Source organism: Sprattus sprattus (assembly GCF_963457725.1).
Source record: "Sprattus sprattus genome assembly, chromosome: 1".
Classification (NCBI taxonomy): domain Eukaryota; kingdom Metazoa; phylum Chordata; class Actinopteri; order Clupeiformes; family Clupeidae; genus Sprattus; species Sprattus sprattus.
In genome coordinates, this window is record NC_137920.1 from 53,604,461 (window position 1) to 53,613,520 (window position 9,060).

The following is a 9,060-nucleotide window of genomic DNA, read 5'->3' on the forward strand; positions in this document are numbered from 1 at the left end:
TTATATTTTGTTCTTCCACCATTCAATTTGCACTGACTTAACACACACAGACAGCTCATCTTTCTTTATTGTACTGTGTGTGAAACTGCCCTTGAATCAGCTTGTCACATTTTTATAGCCTATTTTTAACATACATTTTTTGGAAAAAGGTCTATTGAAATTAAATGTGAGAAATAAGACCTTTTGTCTTTCAAACAAGGTCTGACCTGATGCACTCTTTCTGCTGAAGAGAGATGATGATGGGAAAAAAAATGAAAGTGATTTTAAAATAAACATGATCTCAATTGGAGAATGACTCGTAATTGTTTAATATGCTTACTTATGAAGTATTCATGTTATAATCATTAGATTCCTAAGTCTACAGAGCTTCTTTTTATAAAGGCTATTGTATTGTTTGTGTGATTGTGAGTACTGAGGAAGGTTTTAATGTATTTCACTAAATATTTTAAGTGACATGGAAAGGGATGAAAAATGTTTCAGTATGAACGCAAAGTCTCATTCAGACTTCAGTCGGCTTCACGGTTGAATATTCAATCAACACTTTGTATGAGCGTATCCCTCATGAACAGAGGTTACTCAGCCATTCCCGGAGGAGAGTGCATGTTGGTTTGTGGGTTGATCTTACAGCTGGTAATTAAGGCGTGCTGTACAAGATGACTGCAATTTTAAAGCCAATCAATGTCTTTCATTAATTGTGAACCCTGGTGCATTGAAGCGCACCCCAGACTCCAAGGGGAAAGCTTTCCTCTGGGTTTTTTTCTCCCTCCACCACAGTATGCTTCGGCCTGGCCCCTTCTCAACATGTGGCTGTGCTGTTTGTTCCCTCTTGCATTTACTCCATTTCTGGCATGTATGAGGAATGCAAAGACTGGGTGGAATTACTGTGCATTGCCTCCAGGGGGCAGAACTGGCATTTTGAGAAATGTTCAGTCTGGTGTTGCATTCCCCTCTCTGAGGGGGCAGGCTGGCCTGTTATATTGGTTATATTTAGTGGATGTGTATTTGTAGTGTTGACAGGCCATCAAAAATAACACATTATTATTGCAGGTCCAAATGCAAGATTGCTCCTGTATATTAGGTTACTGCCACCAGACACATTTACATGTGTAGAACCACCTGCTGTTTCTACCCCAAGCAGCACTTACACTTCAGGTAAGGAGTGTGTGTGCAGCCCCGCCAACAGGGGGGGACAAACGGGTACGTTGTCCCGGGCCCTGGACTGGCCCTGGAATGGGGGGGGGGGGGCCCATAACTGGACTCCCATGAAGTTGGGATTAATTATTGTATGTATACTTCAAAATGTGTTGATTTAGAGAAGAAAAGTGCTTTATTTGCATTCAATTAATGACTCCTAGATTGTTTGCCTTCATTGCCCTTGAAAAAACGGCCAATAACCCCCTATCACCCCTATGCCAAAATGGTTTGGTCTTTGGAGAAGAAAAAAGACGACATCATTCCATTAGTGGTCAGTGCCATAGACATGTATAGATAGACGCCGCCTCCACTGCTTCAGCCCGTTGCCTCGGCGAAACGCGTCGCCGCCATTTTGGGAAAGGAGCTCTCTGCCGTCAGAGGTCTGTCAGACGTGTCAAACAAGCGCTAGTTGCCAGGAGCTGCGGTTTATCTGGATAAAAATCACGATAACCTTTTACATTTCGCAACCAATTTCATGGAGTATTCAAGGGTTTATGATCTACGTGAAGTGTGTGAAAAAGATTTGCCTCTACGTTACTTTGAATCTCGCTAGTTAAATCGCCAGTCATACATGTGCATGGTCTATGATAAACGCTCACTTTTCTTGCAAAGCTCGTGCATTTTGAAAATACTGAAAAGATCTATAAACTATCGAAATAGTGCTTCTTTAGTGACTAGTATTGACCATCATTAAGAGAAAGAGCATACATCAAATAGTGAGAAACTGGCAGTCAGTGTGTTTTTCATAGTTTAATAGTTCCTTTTCAAGTATGTGCATTAAGAAACCTTGAACAGTGCAATTGGCAATTGAGAGAATTTTGTCCCGGGCCCAGCCAAACCTGTCAGCGGCCCTGTGTGTGTGTGTGTGTGTGTATATACATATGTCATCATGATCACAATCTAAAGCGGTCACAGTGATTTATTTCATTTCCCCTACAAAGTCTGTGGCCTTAACCCAAGTCTAGCACCAGTAGGCAAAACAGTCATCTCACTGTATTGCTGTATTTCATGTTGTAAATGCATTGTGCTCGTTGTGCAAAAACACATCGTTTTTTGGTGTTTTTAAGACCTCAGGGCCAACAAATGTATGAAAACACCTCAAAAAAAGTGCATAGAATTCACATAGAATAATGAGAAACATTAGCCTTTTACAGTGAGTTTAGAATTACATCGTTATTGTAACTAAAAGCATTTAGATTTTTGACAATGAAAATAATAAACCATAACTTTTGAAAAACAAACTTTTCAATAAGAATCACTTTTATGATGGGCGTGAACAAATAGGTTTTGATTGAGGCTGTGTCAAATCAAATTTTGGGGTACATCAATATAAACCTCCCTTTTTGTTTGCCTCTGAACAGCAACTCATCCAATGTACCTGTTGACAGATCTGTTCATTTCCCCCAGAGGCCTCCCCTCATAAAAATGTGAAATGTTTCGCTTTAGTTGGCAGTGATATAAAGTCTCCTTGACACCAGGTGATGTCAGCTCATCGTGATATAACGGTTGTCATGTTATATACAGCCGCGGAAAAAATTAAGAGACCACTTCAAAATGATCAGTTTCTCTGGTTTTACTATTTATTGGTATGTGTTAAAGTAAAATGTACATTTTAGTTTTATTCTATAACCTACTGGCAACATTCCTACCAAATTTCAAATAAAAATATTGTCATTTAGATCATTTATTTGCAGAAAAATGACAATTGGTCAAAATAGCAAAAAAGATGCAGTGTCTTCAGATCTCGAATAATGCAAAGAAAACAAGCTCATATTCATTTTTAAACTACACAATACTAATGCTTTAACTTAGGAAGAGTTCAGAAATAAATATTTGGTGGAATAACCTTGATTTAAAATCACAACTTTCATGTGTCTTGGCATGCTCTCCACCAGTCTTTCACATTGCCGTTGGGTGACTTTATGCTACTCCTGGCGCAAGAATTCAAGCAGCTCGGCTTCTTTTCATGGCTTGTGACCATCCATCTTCCTCTTGATCACATTTCAGAGTTTTTTTTATGGGATTCAGGTCTCGAAATTGGGCTGGCCATAACAGGGTCCTGATCTGGTGATACTCCATCCACACCTTTACTGGCCTGGCTGTGTGGCATGGAGCATTGCCCTGCTGGAAAAAACACTTCTCGGAGTTGGGGAACATTGTCAGAGCAAAAGGAAGCAAGTTTTTCTTCCGGGACAACGTTGTACTTTGCCTGGCTGAGGTTTGTAAAAGACCATAAGGATTGAACCAAAGCCGACTGGAGGGTCTCCTAGTTCGTCTTCTCTGATGAGTCCTGCCACCTCCATGCTTCACGGTGGGGATGGTGCGTTTTTGGTAATGAGCAGTGTTTGGTGTCTGCCAAACATAGCATCTTGTCTGATGGCCAAAAAGCTCTACTTTGGTCTCATCAGACCACAGAACCTTCTTCCACTTGACCATGGAGTCTCCCACATGCCTTTTTGGGAACTCTAGTTGATATTTAATATGAGTTTTTTTCAACAGTGGCTCCATAAAGCTCTCTTCCATAAAGCTTTGATTGGAGAAGAACCCAGGCAACCGTTGTTGTATGCAGTCTCTCCCATCTCAGCTGTTGAAACTTGTAACTCCTTCAGAGTAGTCATAGGTGTCTCATGGCCTCTCTCACTTGTCTCCTTCTTGCACGGTCACTCAGTTTGTGAGAAACAGCCTGCTCTAGCCAGATTTACACATATGCCTTCCATTTCTTGATGATGGATTTAACAGAAATCCAGGGGATGTTTAGTGCCTTGGACATTTTTTTTGTATCCTTCTCCTGACTTATACTTTTCAATAACCTTTTCTCTGAGTTGCTTGGAGTCTTTGGTCGTCATGGTGTAATGGTAGCCAGGAATACTGATTACTGAATACTAACCAGTGAATGGACCTTCCAGACACAGGTGTCATTATACTACAATCGCTTAAGACACATTCACTGTACAGTACACTGATCCCCATTTCACTAATTGTGAGACTTCTAGCACCAATTGGCTGGATCTCAGTTGAATCAGGTCAGTCACTTTAAAGGGGGTAAATACTTATGCGATCTCCTATTTTTCATTACATATTTTTATTAAATTGTCATAACTGTGTAGAAATCTGTTTTTACTTATGCAAGGCACTCTACTAAATATAGTATAGTACAATTTGGCTAATTGTATTAATCAGGATTTGTCGGATTGTTAAACAAATAAAAAGCTCTCAATCAATCCAAAATGTAATTAAGCCACAAACCTGAGTTTGTCTTTCTAAGCGTGCACCTTTATTAGGCAACTTAATTACAAAAATTAAATACATTTTCCCAACTCACGTTTATTCAAAATTTGTAGTCTAAGTTTGACAAATTCCTTTTTTGGCCACCTTTCTTTTCAATAACTGCCGTGAGCCTGCCATCTATGCAGTCAGTTTCTTGATTTGTTGATGATCAACGTGCACTGAAGCAGCAACCACAGCCTCCCAAATGCTGCTTGAAGAGGTGCACTGTCCTCCTTCACTGCAATTCACACATTTGGGAAGGGAACCACAAGTCCTCAGTAGGATTTAAGGCAGGTGAGATAAGGGGGCAGGTCATTATTCGGTCATCTTCAACCCAAAAATATCCAGCAAGCTCATCCTTAATGCTAGCAGCCCGTTCCAGTCGCCCCTCTCCACCTTGCTGGCGCCAGACTGGTAGCGGTGCTCTGTGTCCATAATAGTGATTCAGCCACAGGCCCATCCATCTAGGTCGTTAACAGTCACTCTCTTTTCATCTGTGCATAAAAACCTCTGAATTTGTCTTCCGGTATTTCTAATCTTGACCCATCAACTTGTGAATATTCTTCAGTGGTGGTCATTTTTCAGCCTTCTTTACCCTGGCAATGTCTCTGAGTACTGGAGTCCTTGTACTTCTGGACACCCCATGTAGGTTACAGTTCTGGGGTATGGAGGTAATGGAGGATAATGGGTTCCTGGTAGCTTCACGTTCAATTCTTCTTGAATCCTTTGCAGTTGTGCCTTTTCTTCTTAATGCATTTTTTTTTGCAACACCATTGATTATTTGCAGCGAAACATTTGAATGTCAGGTGGTCACACCTTAATAGTTTTATAATAGTGTTGCATCCATCTGAAAGACATTTAACATTTGGTTAAATCTCTTTTTTCGGCTCCTTTTTACCTGAGGTAATAAACTACCTAATAATTATGCACACCTTAATTTAAGGTGTTAATCACTGTAGGCCAAAGCCTCCCTTATAACACAAACAGATATTACATGGAAATGATTAAATCCAATAAACATTAAAGTTTATATGGTTTGGAGTTAATATACATACTCAAATGCCTAATAACTGTGCACGCAGTGTATGTGTAAAATGGCATTGGAAGTGTTAAACAATGACTTTTTATTTTGACTTTTGTGTTTGATTGGAGAATGTAGTAACAGAACAAGACCACACGAGGGCACAGGTACACCAGAAGACCGTCCTACACTAATCAACATCCTCATGAAGGCTACAGTAACATAGCAGCTGAACTTGGTAAACTAATACACCCTCCATAAAATATTTGTGTGCGTTATCTGAAGCCAAACCCACTTTTTTCAGTTTAGTTAGAGAAATACACTTGGATTCCCTGGTGTCAGTCCAATTTCAGGATCTGATATGTTGATAATGCGTTTGGTGTCTCTAGGTAAGGAACCTGAGTGAGGAAAGAAGTGCCCAAGGCCCGGTAAGAGAACCCCTCTTATTGATTGGAGACGCTGCAAATGGGGGTGCAGTGAATGTGTACACTTGAGAGTACAGCGCATTGATCTCAAGATCCACAGAAAGCTTTAGACAATGTTGTTGAGCTGAAATATGGGACTATCTTCACCATCTTTTTATTTCTTTTTTTTTTTTCTTTTACATCTCATTGGATTTAAGATAGTTGACCTCTTTGTGTTAAATATGTAGTAAGTGAGAAGTGTGTGTACATTTGAACAGCCATATGTCAAACCAGCACAACTGGCCATTCACTCAAGTCAACCATGTTGATAAGGATTTCACTGTCCTCAAAAACCATCGACAGATTAGGTCTTCTCCAGGAATATTGCTTTTTTTCTGGACTCCAGTGTAGTTTGTTTTTTTTAGTTAAAAACAGTCACTAAAGGTATGTGTGTGTGTGTGTGTGTGTGTGTGTGTGTGTGTGTGTGTGTGTGTGTGTGTGTGTGTGTGTGTTTGTGGGTGAGCCTGTGTGTGTGTGTGTGTGGGTAACCTGTGTGTGTGTGTGTGTGTGTGCTGTGCAGGGCTGGGGAGTAACTACTTACCTGAAATTACAAAATAAATGTATTTGTAATCTGTTACAGTTACATCTGAATATATTCATTTCGGTAAAAAGCGTTAAAGCTAATAAGTAGAATATGACATTCATTCTGTTGCTTTGCATCTTCTGCTGTCCAGACAGGCTCCATTCTTTTGGCAGTATGGAAGTTGTTTTCTCTTTCTGTTTAAATCGCACCAGTCAATCAAATCAAAAAGTAATACAAATCAAATCAAATGTTATAAGGTGTATTATTTTGATGATGTCATTTAAAAAGTTACATTAGTAATTACATTTTTAGGAGGCCAACTAGTAGGCTAATCTGTAACCTATTGCATTTCAAAAGTAACCTTCCCAAACCCTGCTGCTGTGTTTACACGCATGAGTGTGTGTACGTCTGTATGTCTGTCGCCCTGTTAATAATTCACGGTGCCTCCCGTGGGTTCTGTTCACACTTCACCCCATCCTTACTGTGTGTTTCTCATTCCCACTGTAATTTAGTGACTATGAATATTTCATCCGGGCTTCGCCTTGTTTGCTGAGAAGGCCGGTTCGGAGTGAAATCTGAAAAAAAGAGGGGGAAAAAAGAAAATAAAAAGACAGAAAAAAGCGGCACTCTTGAGGCACTCTGTATGCTGTTGCCTTGAGCAAACCTCGCCTGGCTGCCTGACCAGCCCTCAGCGCCTTCCTCCGCCACACAGCATACTGTACCACACAGCGTTACGTAACAGCGAGTGAGGCGTCAAGTGCTAAACAGGTCAGCCCAATTAAGGCCATCTACTGAAAGGGCTGTCCACTGCTAACCAGGCATCCGCATCCCTTAGTCATGGCAATCGTAACGCGCTGGCATCAGTGCGATATTTAGCAGCGAAGCAGGTAGCCATGCGTATGGCCAATGGGATGTCTCGGCCACTTCCTGAGCTTACAGCACGTGGCCCTTTTCTTGGGACTCTTGCTTGTGGAAGATTTTTTAAACTGACTGACATAAATGTGACAATTTTAAGGTTCTTCTAGCTCAGGCAGCCATGTCGGCCATTCTTCACTGCAGCTTCATCTTTTACTTTATCAGTTTCCACATTTCCTGCATTCTCTCGAAACCATGATTATCCATTATTTCGTTTGTATCAGCTTCGCTAACCATCGTGATTTATAATGTCAAGAAGAAATGAGTGTGAAACAAAGGAATGGCCCTTCTTCTGATGGGAGCTCTCCCAGGTGCTGAGGGTTGAACACTACTGTGGGCTGATGTGGTGGGGACCGTGTTCTTGCTAGGCCCCTTATATGAATGGAATTCACCCTTCGCTAAGCCCCGCCCACCTTAACTACTGTTGCTACGCCTGACAAGCTTTCGTACCTGGCATATCAATCTCAATGATAAGTGCCGTTATCTGACGTCCGCAGAGAGATAATTACTAATTTCTGGAGTTCAGGGGAGATCTCTGAAAGAACGAGGCAAAAGGGGCTTCAGTATGCTTTTAATGGATACATACATGATATCTGCGCGAAGTCAGACAATGGGGAAATACATATTAAAACCTCCGGCAACCCCCCTGATGCTCCCACGTAGGAACTGACACAGGGAGAGCAGCAATCGGATTGGGGAAGTCGTGTGTCGGCCGTCATTTAACAAAATGCTAAAATATATTGAACAGTATGTCAAAGCGAGCCTGCATCTTGTCTCTTACCATTTTATTTTACGTTAAAATGTACGCATTCTAAACAAAGAACTGTAATCATTTGCAAGCAATACTGAGATGAGTTAACTATCCGCTAGCTTGATAACATTAGCTTGTCCTCATGTTGGAGACTTAACAAAGTGCCAAAATACATTAAACAGTATGTCAAACGCGAACAGTAGATATGTATCTTATAGTCTCATTTTACGTTAAAATATGTGCATTGTGAACAAAGAACTGTAATTATATGCAAACAATACTGAGATGAGTTAGCTCGCTTGCTAACATTAGCTTGTTGTAAGCAAATATAAGTGTTCTTTGTAAACATTCAGCTACGATTGGGGCCTCCCACACTTCTTTATCCACTCACGGCATTTCTCATATTGAGTTTTGGGTTTTGGGAAAGCAAAAATTCAACCCCACCCTCCAAACTCTTTGGGTATCGGGCTGTCGGTTTTGCACAACCCATAGGCACAGTGCTTCGGAATCTTCACTTTGCCAAGTGCTTGTCAGGTCCTCCGCGCTTAGTTACCCGTTGCTAAACTACGATTGGCCTGGGGCAGTTTTTGGGCGTGGCTTAGCGAAGGGTCAATTAAGTGTGAACTTCATTTTGGTGTATTACACAGAGGATGACTAAAGAGAGAGAGAGAGAGAGAAAGAGAGAAAGAGAGAGTATGTGTGTGTGTGTGTGTGTGTGTGTGTGTGTGTGTGGGGGCCTTGTGTGCATGTGTGTGTGTGTGTGTGTGTGTGTGTGTGTGGGTGCGTTGTTTCAGCTGCAGGTTGGATCTTGGCCTCCTCCCCCTCACCCCAGGGGATAGGAATGTGTTCATCATTGAGAATTGCTTTACTGCTGCACCATTGCTCTGTGGTCGGGTGTAGCGGGCTTGATGGGCAGGGGAGGAGG